The sequence below is a fragment of the Calonectris borealis genome, chromosome 3 (genome assembly GCF_964195595.1).
Source record: "Calonectris borealis chromosome 3, bCalBor7.hap1.2, whole genome shotgun sequence".
Lineage (NCBI taxonomy): Eukaryota > Metazoa > Chordata > Aves > Procellariiformes > Procellariidae > Calonectris > Calonectris borealis.
The window spans coordinates 9448937-9470362 of NC_134314.1; positions in this window are offsets into that span (position 1 = coordinate 9448937).

The window sequence follows — 21426 nt, forward strand, 5'->3', positions numbered from 1 at the left end:
GTTAGATGCTAAAAAGGTGTAAAACATAATCCAGTACTGTCTCCAAACTAGTACTCTGGCAAGCACAAACAGTCCATCTAAGACCATGTTAGTATTGATCTCGAGTCGGATCACATTAGCACTTCCTACGCTACCTGGCTAGAGCCTGCCAGGGAGTTAGCAATGCATAGAAAGACAGACCCAGGCAGCCAGATCGATGGATTAATGACGTCTGTCTCCTTTGTGCAATTTTACTTCCTACATATCTCTCTTGATCCCCTTGTGCCCTCCCTGGGAATGAACTTTCTAAAGGTTCAGAAGACACATAACACAATTGTGTGCAAGTAATGCCTGTATCACAGCAACATTGAAAAAAAAAAAAGCATGATAATAATGCATGTCTAGATCTGTGTATGCACCTACACTTACACATATATAGTTTTTCTCTCATAGTAGAGATTTTACTTTATTAATATATTGTGTGCTCTTACATCTTAGGCTAATATGTAGATTTTTAGGAAAAGCAGGTTATCTTTGGCAGATGGTCATGTTTACATGATACAGAGAACTGTATAAAACAGCTTGTAAAATTTCCACTGTGTGGATGAATAATAACTATAAACTTTCCTAAGAGATTTCTAGGTTTCTTCTCATGTCTCTCTTTCACGTCTATCTTACTTTGAATTATTAGCCTTTCTCATTACTAATTGGCTATATGCATCCACCTTCACACATTCATGGGTGGATTGAAAATAAGTTTCTTACACCATCAATAAATTATTCTGTCAATTTGTTCTAGTTTTTACTTTATAATTTAACACACTCTTTTAAAAAAATAGCATGCTGTAGCTAAATATTTCACTGTACGTTATTTCATATGCCATTCTGTTATTTCCTTCCAAAACTAATCTCCGTTTCCATGTGACCACACCTTTACATGTTTATTCTAACCCTCCTGTTTATGAATTTTTCTAAAATGGTAGCTTTCTCATTGAATTACTGACAGAGAAATATCAGGTCTTTGTGATTTATATTCTTCATTGGAAGGGATCTGCCAGGGAGAAATGTGTGTAAGGCTTCATATCTTCAAATATCATCCTCTTGTAAAATTAACTATTTGTTTTTTTTTCTACCTATATCATTCTACCACCTCTACTTAACTCATTCTTCAACATTTTCCTCACAGATTTTCAGTCTGCCTTATTTGACATACTTTACATAAGTTTTACTGCCTTAAACCTATTTTCCCAAGCCCTTCTGAGGATCTCAATCTTGTATTTGTGATTATTTGTATTACAGCAATAGCTATGGGACCTAGATGAAACCAGAGCTCTATTTTATTAGCACAGAGTCATGCTGAGAAACAATATTTACTCTGAAGACTTGATAATAGTGGGATCCAGTTTTGGACACCCCAGAGAGATGTGCATTTTAAGCATATAGTGAGGCAGTAAAGAAAATACCTGACTTCCTCACACAGTCAGTGGAGCATGACTCACACATGAAGCCTGGAGCAACCTCCCCAGGGATGTGGTAGAGACCCCATCGCTGGAGGTTTTCAAGATGTGATTGGACATGGTGCTAGATAATCTAGGGTCCCTTTCCCACAAAAGATTAGACCAGGTGATCTTTCAAGGTCCCTTCCAACCTGGACTGTTCTATGCTCCACTTGGAAGCATTTGAGGGCCTCCACCTCCTTCACTGACCACTCAGGTACACCAGGCTGAGTGTTTATCTTCTCATATGAGTTTGGACTCGTCCTCACACCAAAGCCTAAGCTCCCTGAGCATCAGCACAGTCTGTGTGCCCCTTATTTGTCTGTCACTGGTTTGATGTAAACCCACTGGTTCCCTCGAGGGGAAAACCCTAGCAGAGATGGGTGATGCGTGATGCTGGACTGCTGTCCCTACCCAGGTGATAAAGACCTGGACCTTGAAACAGCACAGGAACTAAGGTGACACAGACGTTGTTGGTAGCACATTACTGGAGAGGAAAGCTTCATTAAAATGTTTTTTTTAAAAGCACAGGCTGGGCATTTCAGTTATGAAGGCTGGATCTGACCAAAAATCAGTAAATGAAAGACTAGAAAAGGAAATAGAATGGAAGTGATTCACCCAAAGCTGTGCATCTGGCCGTAGTCTAGTGCAGAGCTGGCTGGACTCCCTTGCCTCCAATCTGATGAGCAGTTGCTCACATTTACCGAGCACTAGACAAAAATACATGCGCTCATTTTTTTCCCCTCACAGATTTCTTTGAAGGTTTTTTTCCAGTGATCTAACCTCTTCTTGTCAAGACTCACTCCCCTCTTTGGGCAGAGTGGGGACAGACAATTTAAGGCTTTCGGAGCCAGCCGGGGTAGGCACCTGGGACTAGTACAGAGGGTTCCCAGAGAGTTCTCTGCAAAGGGTTGAGGAGTAAGAGCTGTGGTTGAGAAGTAAGAGCTGTGGAAGTATCCATAGGCAAAACCAAGGCCTCTGTGACTCAGAGGTCCTGCTTAGAGATGCCATGAATGTTTTTCTAGCCTGTATGGGAGCTGCACTGCGGTTTGGTGATTGGCTTATAAATTCAAATAATAACTCTGACATGCTGCAGAGCTCCTTGCGTTTTTGTTCCCCAGAAGAGCATCATGCAAGGAAGGATGGATTCTGCCCTCAGTTATGACCATGATTATCTATGGCTTCATTATATATGCAACAGATTCAGTTCCTTATCCTAGGAGAATGGGTTCCTATAAGTATAACTATAAGCCCACAAAGTTGCTGAATATTTTATGAAATTGTATTTTAGTTTGAAAGGGATCTGCTAGGAATGTATTGCTTTCTTCCTGCTGAACTCCCTGAACACTCTTAAAAACATGATAATGCTCCTGACAAACCTTTCAAGGCTAAGCAATTTCTTTCAAAACAGGAAATAAATTACGCTTCTGAAAATTGTTCACACACTTGATCTATCCTGATCAAAACCCCTATCCCTCAAGACTGGACAGGTTTTCTTCAAGGCACTTTATACTGGGTTCAAGTTCTTCTTGTTAATTTAAGAAAAATGCTATAGGCCAACCATTTTTTATTATTTATGACTATTTTCAAAAACTCATTTCCCTTTTCCTATCCCTCAATGAGAACACTGGTGGCATTCTGCTTTATGGAGCTCATATTGACATTTCTGCTAACTCCATGCTCACTCTGTAGGATTTAAAACTGCTGCCCATCACAATAGTGTTTGAACACCTATTCTTCAGGGTCCCATCCAAAAAGCTGCTCCTTGCGTCAATGTAGAGCTCCTTATACAATGTCTCTCTCCTTATACATTAGGAAGAAAGAGATAATTTGTAAGATTTACAAATGCAGGCTATTTCATATCAGAAGTTAAATAAATTCTCTAGGCGTTAAGCTCCTTGTGCAGCATGCCCAAATATCCACATTTTGGTATCAGCTGAGTTCTTATGTGAACCATAAATTGGTATTTTAGCAAGTGAAGGGGTGCACTTAGATTAAAGTGCTTGCAAGTATAAAATATTCATCCTTGCTAGTGCTGAGTACATGAGTACAGACTATCCTGAGAATAATGAATCTGAAGAAATCCTGTATTGTATTTCTGTTCATCATGAAAGAGTAAGTGTATGATGTGTCCAGACCAAACATGACCAAATCATTCGATTGTAAGGATACAGGTCTTTGCAAGCTATTTAAGATTAAAGACTTATTGTGCTAAATACTGTGCAAACATAGAATCACTCAGTGTTCCTGAGTCCCTTAAGACTTGACCTCACAAACACAGAAGACAAAGTCTGAAAAGGAAAAGCAGAAGCAAGAAAGCTTGATGAAGATTACATAGAAGGTCAGTGGCCAAAGTAAGAGTGAAACACCCTTCTTCAAGCCCAATCTAGGCCAACTCTCTATTCATCAAACCATGTTGTATTTTATTCCAAAAAAGGGCCTGGAAATTCCATGTACTTGCTATGAGACCTATTTCACTTTCTGTAATGTTGTTTCTCACTGTGCAGTGACTGTAAGGCTACTCATAACTTAATGGAAACAGGAAAAGAAGATATATTTGCTGAAGTTGAAAAACAACTGGGAGTACAGAAAACCTATTAGAAATCATCCAGTTTTTAAAATGAACAGATAATATTCTGGTTCTGTGTTGTTGGTTGGTTTGGGGTTTTCTCCTCAAGAGTTTTGCTGGCCTAGGAGATTTTTACCTGTTAACTCCATCTTTACTTTCCTGGGTTTGTGGGATTGGGGTCAGGATTATGCTTTTCATGAATGAAACAGAAGGGTGTTATTTTGTGTGTTCAGGTGAAATTGGAATGTTGTGGTGGTGCATTCCTTCCCCCTTTTCCCTTTTCCAGGGTAACTCTATGATCCCATGAATTCCTCATAAATTTTGGCCCTCCGGTAATGAGTTGGGCAGTGAAGCGTCCCTTGACTGCTCCCGGAACTCATACATGGCCGAAATGAGGAACAGCACTGGTTGTACCAGGACTTTCGCTACTTAATCCAGGTTGGGGTATAAGGTTGGGAATGATCCGTCATTTCCCTGGCACTCTAATCTGAGTTGTAACTTGAGTGGAACAGCACCATTGTTAATGAGATCTTGAGAATAGTCTCGGATGACTAAAGCCAATCATCTAACGAACCTATAAACAATGGTCTTTAGTGAGACCTTTTGAGCTCTTCTGGACCGCAGCGGGCTGCACCCAGAATCTTCCTCTCAGAGTTCTCAAACTCTTGAGTTTGTGAGACTCGGAGGATCACTGAGACTTGGGCTGAAACACTCCTCGGCCGAGACACTCTTCGGGGCTCAACCCTTCGCCCATTGGGAAATGCCAAGGCATTTAACGTGAGTATTTCACGAGACTCAAGAGGAATTTTTAACAGGTATAGGTTTATAAATTTATCTAGCTGTAGGCCTTTATAAACTTATGTAGCTTTAGTACCATATTCATATTCATATATACATATACACACATATAGATTGACCTAGATCTTTTGCGCATGTATGTGTATGACTACTACTAAGTATAATTTGTAGTTAAGTTGTTTTAGTATTTGTAGTAAGCCTGACCAACTCCTTTTGTAGCTGCCAAATTGATTAATGCCTAAGTATTTTTAAGATCTTGTTGCTGCTAAACACACTTAACCCCTTAGTTATAAATCGTTGCCCAGGTCTGAGACTAGGGGTAGATCCAGCCGCACCTAGACTCCTCTCTGAGAAGGAGGGGGTCTACTGAGGGGGTCTACTCTGAACCTCGTGACTCAACGGGAGGACCTCATTATCCCTTTTGTATTAGGCACAAACCGTTGTCCAAGTCTGAGAGTAAGATTGGATCCAGCCGGGTCTTCTCTGTACCTCGTGACTCAACGGGCGGGTTTCCCTTACCCTTTGTCCTCAATCTCTGCACAAATCATTCTAACACAATTCTAACACGATTTTCCCTGTGTGTACTTAATCCATGTAATGAGTAATAGAGCGAACCTTGCCATCGAATTTTGTTAAGTCACAATTCTATAAAATTCTATTAAATCACCTTTTGTCAATAACTTTGCCAGTGATTCTTTAAGTGGCCTCAAAGACTGCTCATTCGTGACAAATGTGTATGCCCTTTGCAAAACTGTACATTTGTTGATTGCTGTGCTAGTGCTGTTACTCAAATAAAAGAAAAGAAAAGAAAAAGACAGTAACTTGTGGTGAGAAGATGACTTTATTTTCCTTTCAGTTGGAGTTAAGCAGTATGTAAGGTGTGTGAACAGGATTTGCACTGTTTGTTAAAAGGATTATTCAGATGTAAAAGCTATAAACCAAATGCATCGCTCATGTAAACATAGCTGCATTAGTGACATTACACCATGGAAGAATTTGGCTCCTTATTTCTTAAAGTTGCTGTACAAGTGAAACAAGAAATATGTATGTAATTATACACAAAACTAACAATATTCCAACAATACAGTGCAAATTTTGAAGACTTTATCTTCTTATTGCAACCAAATAGATTCCATTTAGATTAAAGAAAGAATCGGTGCAAGTTAATGAAACTGAAAGTGGTTTAGGTTTGTGAATAAAATTAGACTTTTTCAACAAAACAATTATATTTTTACAAGGATCAGTATTTGAGAATAAAACCTTTCCTTTTCTATTTTTATTTTTAAAAATAAAATCATTAAAAGTCATAAAAATCGGTTTGGAACATGGGCTTTGGCTTAAGAGGAATTTGCAATAACCTTTTCAATAACAGTTTTGATTTTTAAAAAACCTTGGAGGGAAAAGCAAGAAAAATGAAACTTGTTCTAAACTTGTTCAGAACAATCACAATGGACCTCCTTCAAAAATGTTATAGGAAAATCACTTGGAAGCTCTTTTAGGGAAAATATTTTTGCTCTCAGATCAACTCAATTTCTGAAATGTATTACTAATTCTTTACCTAAACCTGGTAGCACCGTAAGATTTCAGTCCAAGATATTAACTGGGATCTAATATAAACTCTTTTCATACTAACTGACTACAGTAAGATTCATCACATCTGGTAAAAAAATTTGGAAGTAGTCTCAAGTTCTTATGCAACAGTGATCACATTTTTACTTTAAAAGTCTCTAGTCCAAACCTCAAATCTACATAGATCTTATCCAAGAGAAGTTTCAGAATTCTAACAACATTCCTTTTTTTGCTCAAAAACTGTGCCTAAAGCTTTTTGGTAATTTTAAAATGTATTTTAAAAGAGGAAAAAATATGTATTACATTCAATTCTCCAGAACTTCAAAACGATTAAGAGGATTTTACTCTTACTTTCCAGACTAATTCACTAATAAGGTACATTTTCAAACCAGAAGTAGGATGTTAGAGGAATTTCTAAGTTTCTGGAAAGGCAGGTTGCTAATAACTTCTTTGTCAGGCTTAATTATAGCAGACTTCCATGAACAATAAAGTTGGTCGGTCAGCACATCCCTCAATTTGTGTGCATCACAAAATAACCAAACTATGAAGGGTGGTTTTGCACCTGTGCACGGGGGAAGGTTAGGGAAGGAGCAGGGGAGACTTTTCAGTGGTGGTGGTAATTCAGACCAAGCAGCCTGGTAAGGCCCTAAGCTCAATTTTGATCAATTCCATAATAACTTCTTTTGCCAGGTTTTGTGGCCTTAGATAGCAAAGTTCTTTATACAGGAAGATCATTGTCATTATCTGTGTCTTATGGAGAATGAGACAAAATAGCTTGCCCAAATCACCTTGGAGATGAGGGGCAGAGTCTTTGGAGGAAATATGATCTGAGACTTTCCAGCCGGTTCTGGCAGACATTACACAGCACTTAGCCGTCCTTCCACTGCAAACTACACGGCTTAGTACAGGGACAGAAAATTGGAGGTTTATAAACATCTGAAGTGGATAGGCTGTACATTTTGTAAGGACAGGAACCTGCTTAGATTCTAACGTGGAGGAAAGGAGCCTAAAGCCTGATCCTGTCCTGTGCTTAGTCTCCAGGCTTGAAGCTGAAAATCTATTTGCGAAGCTGTTACAGCTCGCTTGTGAATGCAATGTTAGGAGGGAGCACAAATAATTTCCTAGAAGACAAAAAAAAAAGAAGCGGTGCATTGCTGCATATCAGAGGTAAGATTAAACTCACATGCTGTGAATAATAACAACAATAATAAAAATGATCATGGTAATGTAAAAACAAGAGAAAATGCTCTATACCTATGGCAGAAGGTGTATGATCCTTTGTTTAAGACATGGGTGTCAGTCAGTTTCTGATTTGTCAATCAGCTTCTGATTTGTCCACAATATAGAAGAGACCAAATCCCTCAAAACTCTTACTTTTAGAATACTAATATAGAGAAATTAATACAACATTTTCTGTTCACCCAGGGAAGTGGGAGAATAATTAAAATCTATTTTAAAGATATTTTGAGATCTTCATGTCAAAGCTAATTAAATATACTAATTTCAGTAAAGTTTCATCTATGTAGACTTACAGAAGGACCTTAACACAGAAAAGAGTACTTTTGGAGTAGTATTCTGATACCATCTGCAATTCTGTAATTTAAATTCTGGTCAGTATTTTGTGTGTTTGAATCTTTCACTAAATATATACAGCTAAAATATTATTTAGATGGCTAGAATTAATTTTGGAATTAGTATACTGGTTAGGACTGGTAACTTAATTGTGTAAAAAAAAAAATGTATTCCTGTAGTCCATATTATCCTTTTTTGAATATGTATTCCCAGACAATATTATGTATTCAAATTAAAAAGCTCAGTACTGAATCAGTCCAAGGTCATCATAGTTTGTCTGTTACAGTCTCCCTCAAGTTTGATGAGAGAGCTACATTAATGAAAATGCATTAGATTAAAAAAAAATAGAACATTGTTAAGTTCTTGTATTAGTGATGATAATTTTGCATTTGACATAGAGTTAAAAAGAATTTCTCTATTTGATGGTGTATTAAAATCTGTAGCGACAAATCCTTCAGCACATACTATAGCTGCCGTTGCCTGGAGGAAAACCTAAGGACATTCTAAAGAGCATTGTGGAGGGAAGTTGTAAAGTACTTGGTTTGGAGTTGTTAGACTGAAACTAAGCAGGACGGTTTGATGTATTGCCAGAAGGCTTTATCTTCTCAAAAACTTTATAATCAAACACAAAGGAGAGCCTACTGCATATTTTGTTGTTCAGCGAACATGAAAAGTTGTTTTTCTTTCATTAATGCATCTCTCTTTACACTTAGCCTTATCCAAAACAGCACATTCGGTAGATATTGTTACCACTTAAAGTCCAGGATTAATTCACTGCAGTGAAACTTTGGTTCCTTTTTAAAATTGTTTTTAAGCTGAGTTTGGCAGAGGCACTTGAATCAGAAGTCAGAAAAGGGAAAGTGCAAGTTAATACTGTAACATTTTCACAGAATCACAAAATCACAGAATCATTAAGGTTGGAAAAGACCTCTAAGATCATCGAGTCCAACCGTCAACCCAACACCACCATGCCCACTACACCATGTCCCTAAGCACCTCATCTACACGTCTTTTAAATACTTCCAGGGATGGTGACTCCACCACTTCCCTGGGCAGCCTGTTCCAAGGCCTGACCACTCTTACAGTAAAGAAATTTCTCCTAATGTCCAATCTAAACCTCCCTTGGCGCAACTTGAGGCCATTTCCTCTTGTCCTAAACCTTGTTCCAAACCTTCCGTGCAAAATCTCAGAAGTATTTCACACATATTATGAACCAGTTCCCTTAGAACATCTGATTTAGAAAGGTAAGTATTGTCCCATTTTCCCTGGGGAAAATGTGAAGTAAGGAATTAGTAAAGGTTATAAATATATTTCAGAGTCTTGAACTGAACATGGAATCCATATCCCATTATCTCACCACTAACCTTCCATTGAAATTATAGGATGACACACATGAACCCACCATGCACAAGTGCTCACACATGCACCCATATTAACATTGTTTGTGAATCATATTTTATAATATTGATGTCTACAGCATAGAAGGCTTCAACTTCAGAACTCACTTCAAGTTTCTCTTAAAACTAATGGAGAGACAGACATTTTAAGACATGATCCACTTAATCTTACTAGGTGTCAACTTTAGGAAAGGTTAATCATGCTCCCAAATACCAATCTTTCTTTAGCAATGTTAAAGAGAACCCAGACAGGTAGCTCAAATTTAAACACATACATTTAGAAAACCCTGCCCACAATAAGTACTAGAGCGTTTCATAGCATGTTTCTGTGATTTTTCATTAAAAACAATTGACAAGTACATGGCTATGAATATTAAGTAACCTTTTAAGGTGCCCATTCTCAGTTTTGAATGCATGTAAATCAGTTAGGGCTACAGTTTTAAAGGCATTTAGACATCTAAAGGTGAGATGGAAATTATGTATTATGTGTGTTTTCTTACTTTTCAGCAATAAATAAAAAATATTAATGATATTAATGATTTAGGAAGGAAATGTGACAAAGGAGTATGAGAAAGGGTCATGCTATATGAATAAGTTATTTTAGAGATATATTAGCCCCAGATGAGCTATGCTGAATAATATCACCTTGGCTAGGGGATAAGATTTTTCCTATGGCCTTACAAATTACTGACTAACTTGCTGTAAATACACACCTGGGTTTAGTCTGTAGGTTTTGTTCTTAAATGTCCATAGAATAATGTTGTATTATGTATAGATGAAAAAATAATTCACCTCACATATACTCAGTGTTGGGTAGAAAACTGAAAGATATGGCTAACAGTTGATATCCTGGCTACAGAAAAATCAATAGCAAAACTCCCATTGAGTTGAATGTGGTGAGATTTTATATTTCATCTTGAGTGTCATAGAGCAGCAAATATGTTGGCTAATATAGTTAAAGAGAAGAATATATTCTGTCAGGGGGAAAAAAAGAAAGAAAAAAAAAAGGCTACTTTGTTTTCTCATTGGTTCGAGTGTCTTCAGGCTGAAAAGAAAGAGACCATTTTGATAGTATTTAAAGAATAGGAAGAAAAATGAGTAAGAGATGTGTCCTGGGAGACAAAACTGAAATGGCAAAATCTACAAAGTGGTTATAAGAACCTGTATAGGATAAATGGACAAACACTAAGTCACTGATGTAATTCAGTATTTTACCCTCAGTGTTTTCCTCTACAGCCTGCCTCTTTTCTGAAGCACAGACCACAGCCTGAGCAGAATCTCTGCTGCTCAGCTTGAGCGGAGCCTCATTTAAAGAATCTTAATAGAAATTAGAAATAATCGTGTGAAGAAAAAGAAAGGCAGCTTCAAGCTGAGTATTAAGCCAAACTTTCAGAGAGTGAAATCTATTCAAACATGCAATAGTATAGTGTTAAAAAGTAAAAGGAATCATATTCCTGGGAACATTCCAATATTGGCAGGTATATTTCTATATGACTTCCAGTCTTAGTATCTATGATATTATGATAGCTCTTCGGTTTAGCTTTTTCTCCTTGCTCCCGTTTCAGTTTGTGCTGTTATCTAACGTGGCACAGGAGCTAGCAGCTTCCTTGGTAATGACTGGTCATGTGTATTTGAAAAGGTATCACCAATTAAATGGGTGGGATCACTGAAGGATTCATTCATAGAGATGGCACAGGGCATGATCTTGCCTGAATCTACGGCAATTCTCCTGTGTGACCTTGTGCAAGTCATTGTTGCCTGGGACCATGCCTGTACCGCTGTGCATCACCATGGTTATTTCACAGCATTTATGTGCCAGGTTCCCAGAGGGAGTCCAGCATCCTGTGTTAGGTGCTTTGGCTCCCCTATACAGTGTACATGGAGAACTGAACCTACCAAAGTGGTAACCTTAAGCAAGTTGCTGCCCAAGGTAATACTGGTCTAGGTCAGGTAGTAATTTGCTAGATGCATTATTCCTTCTTGTTAAGATGCATTTCCGTCCATTTGGGTTTCACAGCCCAGTTCCCCTGTTTGGACGTAAGGGCCCTAAGCCCTGCTCTTAGAGCTCAAGAAGGGATTCTAAACCAGTTTTCTTTACATATTGGAGCAGCAGTGAGAACACCAACCTTACTTATACTCTGCTTCTATAAATGAGCAGTTGTAAGAAAAGACTGGAAGTCCTTTTACGTCTTACTTCTCCTTCCCTGCATAAATCCACAAAGTAAAGAAAAAAACAATTTTTCTTCATTCATGGTCTACTTTCTCTGTGTATGATGTAAATTTTAAGGGACTGGGGCTGTTTTTAACTGTGTGTTTCTTCAATACTTTAGCTCAGTGAGGATTCATTTCAGTTAAAACCTGTAAGTGTTACTTCAATGCAAAAAATCAAAGTAGTTTTCATTTTTCGATGGTGTTCATTAACTTATATAAACAGAAACCACATCTTGTGTTTGTTGTTTTAGTATTTTAGATTCAGGCAGCTAATCCAGAAATAAAAAGACAGTCTGTTATTTTCTTAATAGACATGTGAGAGGACTTTTACATAGTTTGTTTTGATGTTTTCTTGGTATCCTTCCTGGCCTGAGTGATATTTCCATAATGGCCTCAAATACTTGATACACAAAACACTTAGTGTTCCTTATTTCAAAAGTCTTATTATTAGATGCATTTTTTGCAATATCCTCAGAGCTTCTCAGTCTTCAAAAGTACATATGGATCAGTTGTAATATTATTAAGGAGAGAGGAAATTAATGCAGTTCTTTCTCTAGCAACATACTAGGTTTTGAACAGTCTGACTGTTTTCCTAACCAGAACTAGAGAAGACTGAATGGACATCACCAGAGACTTAATGAACATCGTTCCTGTTAGTGTTGTTCTCTTCCTTCTTCCTCAGTTTTAATCTCCTCTTTTCAGTCTGTGGCAGATGGCATTATGCTGATGAAGAAAAGAGATGTCTGGTTCTCAACAGCTTGTGCCAGCAGACCAGCAGTGCCTTTTCCTGCAAAACTTATTTTATGTAGAGAAAAGAATAGAAGATAATTATTTTTTAAAAAAGAAAAGAACTCAAAGTTCATCAGCAAAACATGCTCACAAAGGACATGGGTACTGCCAAAATACTGCTATGCCTATGTCCTTTTAAACTCTTCCATGGGGTGAACCACTTATTGATTCTGTAGGGCCCTGAGTGGGATGTATTATATACTGTAGCTGTGGTGCATTGTGGGAGAGTTATTCTTATCAGATAGTCTAGACCAGAGCTTTTAATTTCTCAATGAAATCATTAAATGCTGCAGGGAAGTAGATGCTTAACACAAATGGTTAAGCATATTCTTAGGTCAAAAGCCTAGTTTTGCATTACAAAAATAAAAGCTTTACTTAGCTTTAATAGTAAACAACGAACTTCAAGCCAATGAGACATTTGCGCAGGAGTCTATTATTGGCCAGCGTTATTATCTGGATACTGCTGAATGTTAAGTAGCATGGCATAGCAAACCCAACTCGACATATTTTTCATTAGAAGACTAGCAGTTTTCATATTCAGTTCTAAACAGATGACTTTTAAAATTATCTCTTGTTCTAAATTTTAAGATTAAATTTAAAAAACCACACCAAAATTTACGTTAGACACTGACAAATATTAGCTTTGAAGATTTAGGTTTTGCTCCTGTGTGTTGAGCATTTTTTGGAAAAAGAAAAAACCCTTATCTCATGCTTTTATGGACAAAGTGTTCAGTTTCCAGGACATTCATTCAACCTGCAGATAAAAGCCATTTAAAAAACAATCATGTGCAATAAAATATTATCTTCCAGAAAATGAATCTTTAACATCTTATATTTTGTAATATGGAACATTAATGGGTTTTTTGAAATATCATTTTCAATCTATGGTAACCAAAACACAGAAAGAAACAATGTTTTATGTTTATACCAAAAAGTAATATTTATTCAGCTTACTTTATTACAAAGGATTCTCATGCTATTTAAAGTCCAATAACAATGCTAGATTTTCAAGGAAAAAACCCAGAGATTCTGATGCTGAAAACACAGCAGGAATTTAGGACAAAAACAGGTTTCCAAATCGGCCTTGACACAATATAATATACTAGCTAGTGTTTACCTTCTATTGACTTCTAGAGGATGGAGTGTCGGGCCACCCAAATGCTATAACTATCCAGTAGAGATGATTATAAATTTCTAGAGTGCTGCAGCTAACAAAGGATTTACTCTATTTCAAACAGCAGGAGACTGTGAATTCAAGTGGGAGATCCTAAGTAATATGGTCATGGTATTTTGTGGTGGCCATAGTATTTTGATATGGCTATAGTATTTTACCATGCAAAATATGACCAATGTATGCAGTTCCTTAGCTGTTTCTCTCTTTTATGGGAAAAAAACCCAAACCAACAGCAAAAACCAAATCAAACCAAACCAAACAAACCACAACAGAACCATGTTCTAAGATTTTAATCATCTCAGATGGTCAGGATTTAAGTTTTACAACTCATCCAAAAGATTAATTATGCTCTTGCCACATTCACATGCCAGAAGTATACTGTATTGATTGAATGTCTACTGCTTTTAGCAGTTAATAAATCCCAAGTTAGTGTTTACAGGCTTACAAAAGAGAGGGACACAATAACATTGCATATATTAATTGTGCTTTTGAAATTAAATGTTGGTAGCATATTGGAAAGGTGGAACTATTTTCATTAATGCACCAGGTTAACAGCAAGTTGTATTAACAAAGTTCAGCAAAATGTCTTCAGTGTCCCTGGGATGTTCATAAAAATAAATTAGCCCGTGAAGACAGCGTGCTTAGGGAAATTCTAACACATGTAATTGTACTGGAATGCAAAGCAAGGTTTACTGGAATGATTAACAGTTAACTAGGTTCAGAATATTAACAAATGTTTCACATACCCATAATTTATTGTCATTTCCTTAGGTTGACTACAACTTACACAGAGGCCAATTCAGAGCAAAAAATGCTTATTTACCTTAGTTTTCTTTTGGGTTGTGAATGAGATGATCACTTATTTTTAACTACATGATCTCTGACCACAGACAGCACAATCCAAATGAAAGGTGCTCACTGATGCTGAATGAATGAAAAGAGACTGGTTGGTACATCTCAATGAACTATTCTGCAGAGTATTTGACTCTGTGCCTTGATGTCAGTAGTCAGGATGGGAGTGGTAATTGCATTAATTAGCTTAACAGGACAAACCTTCCAAAAACTTGTGTCTCTGTTTCCGAATGAGATAAAATAATTTCAGGAAAGAAATATGTGGATCATTTGCTAAGCAGAAATCTTACTTGAAAGCTACAACTGTGAATCTCAGTCAGTAGGGCTGGGGTTAACAATTTAAAAGTCGGTTGTCCAGAGTAAGGTGATCAGTGAGGCTCTTTTTATAGACAAGACAGATGTCTTTGACAATTATTCATCCCCTTTCTGGAACATGCATGTAAGTAAGTAAGGTGATCTGAATTACATCAATTGATATGCTGTTCTCTTTGTCTTCAAATACTGTAGGGGGAGCTTAAATGGCTAATGGGGAACCTGTCTACCTTTACTCAACTACTCTTCAATGAGATGACTTTCATCCTGACATGGGTCACTGATTCATGAATTATTGTAACATTTATTGCAACATATTGCAGGATAAATTATTCCACAAAGGTGGATGAGGATTAAGTGACTTGCAATGATCTGAGCAGGTGGACATCATTACTTTTGACAATGTTCTGACCTGGGTACAGTATCCTCTATTCTTTATTTCTTTTCATTCCTTCCTCTGGAAAGTAAAATAGAAGCAAAAATAAAATAATCCTGTGATCAACTCGGAGATCAAATATCAAAATCAAACAGCTAACACACACAAGTAAAATGAGATCAGGCTACCAGGAGTCAAGAAGACCTAAAAGCACACCAAACAGATGAGCGCTGGAATAAACCCATCATGGGGAGTATCCTAAATATACATCAATAGAACAGAAACTATCAAAGTTGATTTTTCTATATTGCATGAGAGAATATTGGGTGACAGACTGAACATCAAGAAACTTCTATTTACACAAACTTCAAAGTACACTTGTTTTTGGACACCTGACCTGACCTGACCAAGAGAGTAGATCAGTATTGTTAACAATATCAAAGCTAAGCAAAACCAATGTATTTAGATGTTCAGGGAAATTTTGTTATTATGAGTGAGAGACAACCATTGAAGCAAAAAGGTGCAGGCAGGAAAGGAAGAGAACACACAGAGTAAATCTATACAGTTTGCTTAGTAAAAAAGGAATATCTAAAAATGAAAAAAAAAACCACAAAAAAATCATCTACATTAGAAAAATATATGTAATGCTAGACATTTCATCAACCAAGATTGTGTCTAGAATATATATAATTTCATAACTCTTTATGTAGAAGACATTACTGCAGCAAAACTAGGAAATTGTGATCAGTTATGATGTTTTGAACAGGCCACGGAAAAAAATGAAGAATATTCTGAAAAGAATTCCATGAAACATTCAGAGGCTGGAGAAAAAAGTTACAGACCTGTTAAAATGCTCAGGCTATTTAAATTATCTACAAGAATGAGGAGAGGTGGCTTGATCACCCTGTGTATGTTCTTTCAAAGGGAGAAAATAAAAGATATTGAAGAGCTTTTCAATGTTGGAGTCACAATGAAAGCTTGCAACTGCAACTAAACAGTTTTTAATTTAAAGTGAAACATATTTAGAACATGAACTTCAGGAAAGAAAAAAAGTAGTGAGTAGAATTTTTGAATTTCTGAAGGCCAATTTTGTGTTTGACATGGGCTTAGGTGCTGAGGAAGAAAATACAAAATTACTGTCCTCTTTAACGAAAAAAACCCTTGCTTCAACAAAGTTACGTGGAAGCAGATCAACAACCACAGCGAGGCCATCATCAATTTCCTTACCCTCTACCCCTTGCCCCAAAAGGAATAAAAAAACCCGCTGGTAGCAATGTAGAAGGGTTTGATGCATTTTTTTATATATAAGAGATTAAATTAGCTTAATTTCCCTCCATTCAGCACCTTTGAAGAGATTTTAGCAGCATAATGGCAGAATGCCAATTCATAACATCCTAAATAGGTGGAAAAAATTGCTTGCTGAAAGTACCTCCCCATCTCTTCAGCTGGCTAAAATTAGCTGCCCAGTTTCAAAAAGCTGAAATAAGGTGGGATAAATCCCATCATTAAAAGAATTCAGTGGAAAATAATCCATGAGAAAGGGTATGCTTTGTGAAAAAAGTACTTACCATCATGCATTTGGTGTAATTATACTTTGCTTTTCAAACTGTAATGAACAGTGGTTCATATAAATGGTAGGTTAAAAACCTGACTAATTTAGTTATTGTTATTTCCTTTGGCATTCATTTTGATATATGTATTGTTAAAATCCTGGTATATTGTCTGCATTGAATTTGCATCTTTGGTTAGTTGGCTACTTAGCTTCCAGCACTTTATTGCATTTGGAAACATTCATGCCTGGAGACATTCAGTACAGAAGTAACTCTACTTTTCTGACATTTTTGTCCTTCCTCCCACCTTAGTATGCAAAATCCCAGAAAGAGTAGTATGAGAGGCACATGCCTGCAAAAACCCCTCTAAGAGAGGATACCAAATGGGAGAATGCAGAAGTATGAAGTGGCAGAAGTGTGCAGCTGTTTTGCTTATTCTTCCCAAAGCTGGGGACAATGACAAGAAATAAACCCAGGCGGGCTGCACAGGAAGGGTTGGCTTTGGGAAACAGAGGGCTTTAAACAGTTTGTAGTTGGAGTGTTTAATACAAAAAAGGAACAAATTGGTTTAAAAACTGAAAGACATTTTTACTTCTTGCTTGGGATAAATGCATTCTTCCCAACTGGGGCTGGAACTAAGAGAAATTCCCTGACTCGACCGCATCTGGCATGTGCTCGTGGGAGAAGTCATGGTGTTGGGCTGCAGGGAGATGCATAGGAGGCTAAGAGAGGGTGTGGTGAGAGAGCATGGATGGGAAGTGGATGGGAGGATAACACTATTGTGAAATCTTCTCTTGGGTGTCATGAAAGCCCCCTATAATTCTGGTACTGCATACCAGCATATTTTAGTGATACATGAATCAAAGTGTAAAAGATACTGAAGACTGGAACTCCTGCTAGTATCATGGAGTATAATTGGGAAGGCTTTTCTTTCATCTTTTCAATTCCTGAGATTCTAGCCGTAAGTAGTTACGAAAAAGCATTTTTTATTACAAAAAAATATTGTTTCCCTATCTGAAATTCCCACACCTCATCTCCTTTTTTGCTACCTTTTGTAGCAGTTTGTTAGATTATGTTTATACCAAGACTGTCTGTTTGACTATCATGTATTGGAGACATCTGCAAGGCGGCTTTGAACTAGCTACTTTCTACAGCTGTTAGAAAGATAGCCATGGCAACACAAAGCTTGCTGTAGGCTTTAAGGTATGCCCTTGAGGTAGGAAGCAGGACAACATAATAAACCTTGACTACCTTCCCAATTTGAGTCAGAATAGATGTTAATTTGTCTGTTCATAGATTTTCATTCTGCTAGAGTCACTTGTTTACACACCCAAGTTGAATGAGGTGACCACTTTGCCCCCAAACCTTGAAATATATAGCAGGCGTTCCTAAACCTAGGTTGTCAGGGGTGCAGTAGATGTCACCAGCTATCTTCTGCCATGCAGCACCACATGCATTCTCAATCCTCTCTCCCATGTTTCTTAGCCTCATCTGTATAAGCTAAGTAATAAAAAATACCTCAAAGAGGTTATTTTCTTATTCCTCATTCACCTGATGGGTTATCAGTCATTTCTGTCTCACCAAGGAGTACCCCCACCATATTTTGGGAATGTCTTCGGTGAGTACCTCATGCTTCTTTTCCTTTTCTTCAACATCCTTCTCCTTTTTCCGATTGCTTTAGGCTCCCTCTTTACTTTTTAGGGTAAAGTGGAGTTAAACTAAAATCTCTCTTCTGTGATAAAGAAGGAAATAATTCTAGATGTTAAAATAGGTTGTCAGAAACGTTGACAAGTGTAGATAGAATGTGATTTATGGACCTTTAACTTTTTAAATTAAAATCTTATATCCTTAGGTAATACAGTAGTGCTGGTGTGCATTGAATTCTTGCACTGCATTCCAAATTACCTATAGCACATTAATTTACCATAGATCTGTTTCAGTTGTTTGAGTAAAATGGACAAGATAAATTGAATTAGTCTGAAGTGTAAGATTGTGGGGAAAATGAAAGTCCATGAAGACTGTCAGATGTAAGAATTAACTGTTACCACTTTAAGTGTTACTTGTAAAACAGAGACTCTGGGAGACATATTTGAATTTGGATACTCTTTTGCTGGCTGATACAGTGGATATCCTGTTCAGGGACACACAGCTTAGGTGATATGTAGCATAGTTTTCCTTTCTGTGTATCTCAAGTTAGAAATGGAAATTTCAGAACTTAACAGAAGTCATATAAAGTTAGGCTAATAGCCCATTAGACAGGTACCCTGTCAGCCTCATGACAGAATTCAACGTTGTAGTTCTGAAACCTCAGAAAATTCAAATTATGCAATAACCTACCCACAAAGAGTTTTCTTTCTTATCACAATTAATTATGGATTTCCTTACATCCTGTAACATGACAAATCCAAAAGTCTTGATTCTTTTAAATATTAACTTCTTCAAATTCAAATGAATTATTTTTAAGTTCCAGTTTCAAATGTTCTGTGCTTATGCAGTCTAGGCATAGATACTGCAAAATACTTGGTGAGGCTGTTCTTGGTATTTTTCCCTGCAATGTGGTCAATAGAAAGCACTTAAAGTGCTCTGGAAGACCTTTTTGCAAATCACTTTTAGCTTGGGAGGATCAATAGTTTTGAAAAGGGATATCCAGGGAAAGTAAAGGTCATTCAAAATTATTTCAGGACCTGGAACATTTGCTGAAATTAAGATTTAAAAATAAAATTATAAACCATGCTGCAGTAAAGACAGAAAACATCTCTTTTTTTTTGGTTATTCTTTTCCCTCTAAACTTTTGGACCTGATCTACCATGATTTTTGGAGCTTTTCAGAGAAAGTCACAGAAAAGAAAAGAGATAAAGGGCAATCTTACAGGTTAAGATACATTTGCAGTCATAAGTACTTTATATGGCTTTTTTGGGACTTCCAAAGTCCCTCTCAAGCTATACTATTTAGATGCCTAAGTAGTTACAGGTGAAAGTTAAAATTCTTCTACAGATTAGAAACTGGTAAAGCAATAAAATGAAATAAAGGCAAAAAAGGAAAAAAAAAGTCACAAAAGGTCACAGCTGGATATCTGAGGATTACAGCCAAGACTACATTATTGACCATGCATTATTAGTTACCTGAAAAAGCTAGTCCCTTAGGCTCTCTTTACAGGGGGTACTTATAAAGGCATTTCACATCTTAGGTGTGTGAAATGGCTTTCCAGAAGTAGTTATCTGTTAACTTCTACTGAAGGAATTCAGGTAATTAGATTCCTAACTTAAACCTCACCAGTGCACCAGATTTGAGGGATGAGCTTAAGTTAAGGTTATTCATCTGAACCGATCTTCTAGTCTAATTGTTTCGATCTTCCCCATTTCTTTGCTTTAGAACAACTACACTGGCAGTTTCATCAGAAGCAGAGACCTACCATATGACATACTTCATTTTCTCCAAAGACAGGAAGGAATACCATGAAAATAAAGATGATTATTTCTGGTATTTCCATATTTTAGAAGGAAGAAAGCAGAGCAACACTGCTAAAAGAACCTAGAAGAATTAAAAAAAAGGACATGTCTAACATTTAACATTTTTTGCAGCTTTTTTGAAGCCAAATAGAAAGTGTTTCATTGTAAACATGTCATCCTCAGTCAACGCAACACATATTACAGACCAGGATGGAGGTAGATGATAAATACAAGAATTAGTTTAGGAGTAAGTTCAGGAGATACTGATCAATGTAAGATCAAGCAATGTTCTTCTGTGACATCTGAATCCCTACACACTTCAGCATCATTTACGAGGGAGGTGCTTCATTATGTCATTGTTTGTCTCCTTGATGTGGCTATGGGAGAACTGAGGGTGAAACATTTGTAATCTAAATTAGCTCCAGAGACTGCACCTTCTGGAGACCTAAGCTTATTTAAGTATAGTGTCTAACTCATTTATGAGGTAAAAGCTCGGTAAATACTCCTCTCTACATTCTCATCTGTCTTGTCTGGAATTAAATGGAGAGAATTGCGCATTTTGGAGTCAGAGTTTTATAAAGGTCCTAGAGGTGCACATATATTGATCTATATATCTGGATTGCTTTGGGTGCATATGTGGGTGCAAGTAGAGCTTTCCATTTTGCAAGCACTAAGCTTCACCGAAGTTCATCCAAGAGCTGGCTTCTGCCACTCATGAACTCTCCATGACTCAAGAGTTGGGAAAAAGAAATCTCAAACTGTGTGAAACAGCATGAAACACAGTCTCAAATTAAAGAGTTCTGTTTAGGTTGGGAATTGTAAATAAGTGCACATACACAAAGACACAAACACACAAAACCAGACATGTGCAACAGCAACAAGAGATGGAAGTCTGTAGGAGGTAGGTTTGCTGAATAAACATTTTGTTTAAATTCAAATTTAGGCAAACAGACTCCTCCTCTGGGGTCCTCAAATGCATTTGCTTTCTTCTCTGACTTTCTAAAGAATGTAGGTTTTAGGAATAGTGACTCACTAGAGGCCTAAAATGTAAGTATAAATCTAAATTAAATGAACTGTATCTCTATTAGCTACCAAAGATCTAACTATATATATCTTTCTGAATAATCTGGAAGATGAAGCACCTGCCATCAGGTGCAAGATGCAAGAATTGCCTCTGTTATATATACATATTGTCTCAGGTTCCCTATATCTCATTTAATTTGCTTACAATATAAGCAATTAAAAGTATCTTCTACTTCAGAAATCTTCTCCTAACTTTACATTATTCTGGTTCCTTTTCACCCACACCTTCTCACGTGAATGAATCTACATT